This window comes from Ornithodoros turicata, chromosome 3 (assembly GCF_037126465.1).
Source record: "Ornithodoros turicata isolate Travis chromosome 3, ASM3712646v1, whole genome shotgun sequence".
In the NCBI taxonomy this organism is placed as follows: domain Eukaryota; kingdom Metazoa; phylum Arthropoda; class Arachnida; order Ixodida; family Argasidae; genus Ornithodoros; species Ornithodoros turicata.
The window spans coordinates 52,559,326-52,567,167 of NC_088203.1; positions in this window are offsets into that span (position 1 = coordinate 52,559,326).

Consider the following 7,842-nt stretch of genomic DNA (forward strand, 5'->3'; position numbering starts at 1 on the left):
ATGCTTGATGTTTCGTCGACTAGTAATGGGCATACTCTATGCATGTTCCATAAATGAATGCAACCAGTCCATTCAGTTGTTTTCAACCTAAAAAAATATATTCATTTGCAGTGGTTCTAATAGAATTCGCACTTGATAACCTGCCGTATGTGTGCGCGTTGGCAAACATGATTGAATATGACTAGTTCGTTCTGGGCCCCTGTTTTGAAGGAATCAAATAATGTTTGTTGCTGTGTTAATATATCACTTCCATATCTCAAAATAATTCCCCACGTCCTCCCCACATGAAACCAAACAGGCCACGTAAGATCTCCCATAGCTCCTTTTTGATGCCTTGTAGGATCCTACAAGTCTGCTACGTAGCCGGATATAGGCGATGTAGTGTCCTACAACTCTCCTATATTGCCGAATATGGGACAAGTAGGACACCACAACTCTCCTACATAGCCTAATATGAGACATGTAGGATCCTATGACTCACCTATATGTGAATTAATATAGGACATGTAGGATCCCACAACTTTCCCACATGATACAAAATAGGACATAAAGGATCCTACATCAATTTGTATAGGATAAATAGGATCGCATACAACCTATTTGGCTTTTTTTCAACAGGGATGCATCGTACGACACCTGCGTTTTGCTCGTGTTTAACCTTCGAAGTACATTCTGTTGCAGACGGTGGACGCATTGCCAATGGCGGCAGGAGAGGTTTGGCTACATTGGTGAAGGGACGATGTACGTTACAAGCGAAATTAATTGTATTCTTTCGTTATAGGTGACCATGAGACAGTCGACTGCAAGGACGTGAGTTAGAAAATGGTGTACTATTCCAGCATTCCCATTGGAACAATACCAGCGGGATATTCACTCCGGTTTCTTTACAGGTTGTTTCCTGTCCCAACGGTCACGCATAAGCGTTCAAAATTGCAACTGCCCTATTCAAAAATCCCACAAAATCCCACATTATTGCATGTAGGAATCTGTGTGAGACATGTAAGATCTCACATGCCCCATATTGATTTGATGTGAGCATCGATATCAGACTTATGAGACCCTATAATTCCCACATCAGCCTTTTATGAGACCGTATAATTCCCACATCAGCCTTTTATGGGACCCTATAATTCCCACATCGGCCTTTTATGGGACCCTATACTTCCCACACCAGCCTTTTATGGGAACTCATATTACCCTTGTGGGCGACTATACTGGCCCCTTATGAGATCATAATTTCCTATATTGGCCCCATATGTGGCCACATATTTCCTAGAATGAACTCATATGGGGCCCTATATTTCCCCAGTACTGAGTGGATGGCAGTTAAAAATGCATATTGAGAAAAAAATATCAAACACACTTCGAATTGCAGTAACTTTAGATTTTAAGCTTCAGATAAAATTAAGATTGAAGTGAAAATGACAGTGAATGAAAATTTTCGTAATTTCGTAATGAAAATGATTTTTGTTATTTAACGTTTTGTTGATTGGTAATATTAATTTGAACTATTTGGTGTCGGCGCAGAAAGAACTGCAAGAAAATGTAAGGCTCTTCCAAAGACATATCTATATTGTTAGAATTGTACACAACAGTATTCCATACAAGCCTCAGCACAGTGAAATTTAACACACAATTTGCTACCATGGTATATTAAATATCATGCAGATGCAGAAGGTACTGCTTGCGACATACTTGTTTGATATCTCCAGCCCCCGTAAAAGCGGGTTACCGAACCAAGTTGCTGTGCTACCGTCGCCTTCGCCTCACTTCCGTTCCCCTGGTGGCGGCGGTGCTGCGCAGCGCCACCAGACGCGAGAGATGGCGATCCGATAACCGCGAGTCGTCTGCTAGCTCCAAATGCGTCAACCGGGCAGCGCTTTCCTCTGAATGTTGAGTGCAGTGGAAATTATAACCTGTTTCCTTTTGTGCCTGTTTACTGTTTTTGAAACATAAGTACACCGGGATTAGGCCACATTTGAGCAGTTCCTGCGGTCGTCGACTTTTTGTGAAAGGTGTCACAGTAATGCAAGGGACAACGGCTGCTCCGTGAAACTGGCACAAGCGAGGGATTACCTCATTTTATTTACTGGTGTTATGTGAAGCAAGAAAGTATCGCTTGCTGGCTAGGACTAAAAAAAGAAATAATACATTTATACAAAATGAGGCAAAGAAACCCTGTGGAACACTGGACCTCAGTAACGCGTTGGTGCCCCTCCACTCTCAATCGCTGCGCTCATTCGCCTGGGCAGGGAAGCGTAGAGGGCGGAAGAACACCTTAGCAACAATCGAGAAAGTGTTGATAATCTTATCAACACTTTCTCGATTGTTCCCGATGTGTTATCCCTGAGGTGTTCTGACCATTCATTGGTCCACGCATCCGCACTCCGCATTCCGAAGAAAGCGTTGCCTCGTCGACGCATTTGGAGCTAGCAGACGTTGCGCGGTTATCGGATCGCCATCTCTCCCGTCTGGTGGCGCTGCGCAGCCCCGCCGCCACCAGGGGAACGGAAGTGAGGCGAAGGCGACGGTAGCACAGCAACTTGGTTCGGTAACCCGCTTTTACGGGGGCTGGAGATATCAAACAAGTATGTCGCAAGCAGTACATATAAACAAGACACATGACAGAGTTATAAGACGAGGATCCACAATGTGGCATACCTATGAAACGCATTGGTCATGCGTATGTACATAAAGTGTCGACCGTACTGCAGAAATTCGTGATCCAACTATTCGGCTACAAAACATCATAGCATTACATGCAACATTCACAGTTGTCGAAGATAGTGCACCAGGAGGTCTACAGGAGACGCACGAGGAGAGGGAGAAGCGAATCAGTTTGCAAGTAACTCGGAAAGGTGCCTTCCGGACTCACATGAGAGTTATGCTAAACGACCTGAACAAGAGAACTAAAATATAAGTGCATATGAAAATAAACTAAGTACATATGTGACACTGTTGAGGTCATCTTCATATTATGTGCTAAGACAGCAAAACCCATATGGTATGGGATCTTATAATTTTATGAGATCCTATACTAATGTGAGATTCTATACAGATGTGGGATATGAGGTCCTATATTGATGTGAGATATGAGGTCCTACATTGATGTGTGATATGAGATCTCACACCAGATTCCCACAACATCACATATGAGATTTTTCAATAGGGTGTTTCTCACACCGAAGCGTGTCTGGGTGCCACCTGCTTGACAATTGTTCGTCGACCATTTCGTTTGAGGAACGGTCGTGTTCATCAGTAAGGGTGATCTTCATTGATTTGCAGTGCCAAAGTTTCGAGGATTATGTGTTCGACGTTTAGAGGACTACCTGGTGCATTGGATGGGTTGTGTGTCCGTGCAACGTGTGCTCCATATGTGTGAGTTGGGATTAGTGAATCGTGTATGCTTTCCTTTTCGGCAAACGATGATGTACTGGTGATGATTTTTGTGTTTCATATTCGATGACCTTGGAGCATTTTCTTCCTTGCTGCAGGTGCCTCCTACGGGGCACCCTACGGGGTCCTACGGGGTCAATCGAAAGGAGAAGTTTATTTTCGTGAGGGACGATTTGGAGGAACAAAACGGGCACCATCAGCAGTTGAAGGTGAGCCACTACAACGGAAAAAAATTCAAGACTGCCAGTGCCAGTGTAAGATGTTTGACTAGACCTCGAATTAGCAGGCAAGCGTTTTTTTTTCTTTTTTTCTGTGTGACCAACTCCGCTTTTTGCATGTGAATTATATGATGCTGATCCCAATAGTATAGAATTTATTTTACCTATAAATGCCTAATTCGACGTGACTGCCTATTTCAGCATCTGTGCCTAAGATTGCCCCCGAAACTGCCGAAAGTCAACGCTTTTTCCAGCACAGTGACAGAGATATGAATTGAGATGGCTAACGTACACATCATTTTGTTTGGAAATAATTATACACAAAAGTATTTGCTCAGAAAGGCATGCTTCACAAACACGCAGAAAGAAACAGACCGTTCCTTCATGAGTTTGTATTCAACCACCAAGTGATACTGCAGCAATTTTCTTGTAGAATTCATCTCTGTACTTGCATGGTCACTTTGTTCGAGGAAACAGTCAGGACATAAAATCTGAAATTGTACCTCTTATGGTTAAATATTCCTTTTCTTGTTGTGTTCATACTAGGTAGCAAAGCTGCCTATATGTGTTCCTCTTCTCTGACAATGGGTGACAGGAAAGAAACAGCTTTATTACGTAAGCTTTGCAGAGAAGCCTCTATCTATGCAGTAATACAGACAAAATTTTAGTTTCAATGAAAAGGGCAAACCGAAGTAGAAACGCAATGTCCTTTTCTGTAATATTGTTCCTAACAGCCACAGTCCTTTTGATGAAAAAAGGTAATTCAGCTTGTCCAGTGCTATCATTTCAGATGACGACATATTCAGCAGGGGAGGATGAACACAGTAATACTGAGCATGAGCAGCGGTTGATAAAAGAGATTGAAAAGGCTGCTCCAGACGAAACAATGATAGAGCTGCGCATGGCAGCAACCATGGCAGAAAGGACAGCAGAGCTGGCAGTATCGCCTATCGCAGATCAAAGACAGAGATATCCATACTTGATAGATTCAGGAAGAGTATGGGCCAGAAGCAGATGTCTTAGTGACCAGCATTACAAGCTGCTTCTTTTTACTGCAGTTCATGAACGAAGATGAAAGAGTGCATGGAGTACCAGTTCTCACGCATAGTCGAGAAGGACTGAAGAATATCCGGCAGATTGCCCTAAGCGGACAAGTAAGTGCATGCTGACTCCATTGAGGCGGTAGTCACCAGCAGGGATAACCCACTAATGACATCGCTGCGTAAACAGCGGAAGTAAAACGCATAAGCTAAGCGCATATTTATATTTGCTATTCCACTTCAGATATATTGGCTGTATACACGCTCCAAATCATATATGACGCTGTGAAAGAGGCAAAGTGCTTCGGAAATATCCTGGTTTACAGCGTAAGTTTTGTGTTCATAAAATATTTCCCAAATATGACACATCACATAGTACGCGAAATTTACACATGTTAATAGATATACAAATACATTTTCGAAATGAGTGTTATAATACGTATTTAAATATTCAAAAATATAGCAGAAGTATAATACATTACTGCTACATTTTTGCCTGTCCGAACAGTGATTCTTGACGCAGATGCGAATAGATGAATACGCGTAAAATCGATGTGGATAGTTTAGAGCCTCACTGCAAAGCGAAACATGCACGCAGAGCGAAAGAGAAACTGAGAAGAAGTATAGTTCCAATGACGTGAAAAATGTACATACGCTGCAACGGGGGCAGGAGTGTCAAATGCTCCAAAAGATCAAGGATGAGAGTGATATGTCGGTAAAGTTTAAATTATAAACAACTACGTCCCAACGAAATCCGTTAAATGCCGTAACAATGGGAGATGCGCAAGCATTCTAGAAGTACCTGACATTGTACAGGGAAAAGTGGGGCTACTTGAAGACGGGGGAAAGTTGAGGACAGTTTCGGTTTTTCGCGTCGCGTATTCTTAGGGCCAGTTCTCAATTGGCGACGCCCGACGCGGCGTCGTGAGCGGGCGGCGGAGCTAAACGCGATTTCCGGAGTCGGGAGAGGAGAGACGTCGAGCCAAAAAAAACTGCCATGCCAAACTTCTTTCACGACGTCGGCGAGACCTGCCGAGAACGACAGCTGCCGACCATTTAGGTGACACAGAAAGGCCACGCCTTCTGATTTTTCGTCTGCTTTGGACGACGGAATGCCACTGTGGTGGGAACATGAAAATCGTGCGCGCTGACGGGGCAGCGGAAATGCGCCTCTACTTCCGCCGCCCGCTCATGACGCCGCGTCCGGCGTCGCCAAGTGAGAACTGGCCCTTAGCAATAATTGTTTTTCGTCTGCGAAACCACGGTGAGCACAGTCGTTGTCTGGGTTTCGAAGTGGCGTGGCGTTTTTCTGTACGTGGCTTTCTCGAGAAACGTCAGGCGTGTTTCTGCATATGTGGTCGAGGTAAGAGGGGACTCTTTTTTGCCCTGTAACTAACTTTTGCGAGTATTCGCTGCTAATTTGCTCACTTCTGTTACTCGGCTGATAAAATATCATCTCGCCGCCATGATGCTGTGTCACTGCCCTGTATTTCCATGAGCATTACTCGTGGCTGAGTTTTTCCGCTCTCGCAAACAAAAGACAAAATTGAAACCCGGCATTGCGGGGGAAGAGGAAGATAGTCGCACTCATCGTACACTCTTTATTGCTCATCGTTAGTCGTCACTCTCCTATGCGTGTTCTTGAACTGACAGAGGCCGCATGTGATCTTTTCAGATGCCTCCACGGTACAGGCGGGCACGTCAAACCAGTTACGGTAATGATGAACTCGCCAGTACAGTAGCGGCCATAAAAGACGGTATGTCTTCCCGCGAAGCAGTCAACATGTTTCCTATCAACAAGTCAATGCTTTAGCGATATGTTAAACGGTCAAAGAAGACGCCTCATGTAACAATTGTAGACCAGGGAAGACCTCCTTTCATCCACGGGAAGACCGCTTTCATCCAAATGATGTGTTCACCAAATCGAAGTTTGGAAACATGCTGGGACAGGTGTGGACTTCTGTGGCTACCCACGTTAAATGCTTCGCGCGGCTTTGAGTCGACATGAATCTTTACGTTCAATTCATTGCGTGTGCCAGACAATAAGTTCGCTCCTGCGCAACTGGAAGAACCCCCCATGAGCTCTGCGCTGCAAGAGAGGTACTACGTGCGGAAGCCAGCCATAGCAGGGATCGTACACCTGTTGCTCTTGAAGCGTACTTTTACGCAGCGTGCTCTTCCAAGCACACAAACTGGATCCAGTGCACAGTCTGCAAGGTGTGGTACCATGAATGTGTGTAGCAACATTTTGCCAGGTCTCCTCCACGTGCGGGAGATGCGCGTGATGGAATTTTAATGATTTGCTGTGTGTCGTTTCCCACACCGAGTTTTTTTATGTCCTCAAATTACCCATAGGGTGGGGTAAGTGGATGAAAATATGTAGCCTGTCGCTTTTGGCCGGTGCCAAATAAATATCTGGCTTAAAGGGACAGTCTCGTACAGCCGGGGCGATTCCGAAACTTAGCTAAAACTAGCTTCACGAGTACTGTACACATACAACCGTCGAAGTTTCGTTCGAAATAACCAAGTCGTTTTCGAGGAATTTGTCGAAACGTGCCGTAATAGCAGACGACGAAACGTGCGCTTCTCTCATGCATACGTCACGTATGACGTCAGCCTGCGGGTGCGTCGTCGTTGTCATGGTAATTGTAACTTGCAGAAGCACCTTGGGTTGAGTCATCCCCTTCGTTCTCGAAATGGGGACACTCAGGCATATACCTCCGCCAGCGGAGAATATAGTCCGAGCATTGACTGTGGGGTCTTCGAGAGTTTTAGTACATCGCACGCTATCGCCTTTGCGTACGTAGGAGATAGCGTTGGTGGTACTGCGCACGCGCAAAACATAAAGAGAGCTTCGCGCAGTGCGCAGAAATACCACGCTATCCCTTACGTACGCAAAGGCAATAGCGTACGATGCACTAAAACTCGCTAATATGGCGCATAATCGGATACGTTGAAGCTAAGTCACGTGTTTTCTTTCCGCGAGTATTTAATGCGGTTTTTAAATAAACACACACTCCTTCCCCATGTACGCCGTCAGCGACACTTCATTTCGAAGCATGATCAGTGTGCAAGAGGGAGTGTAATGGAAGCGCGCGTAATATATTTTTGGTTGGAGCTGTAATGCGACCTCGGGCGCCGATGGCCTGCGACTTCAGATTTGTGATTGTGGGTGGGGTTGTCCTGCG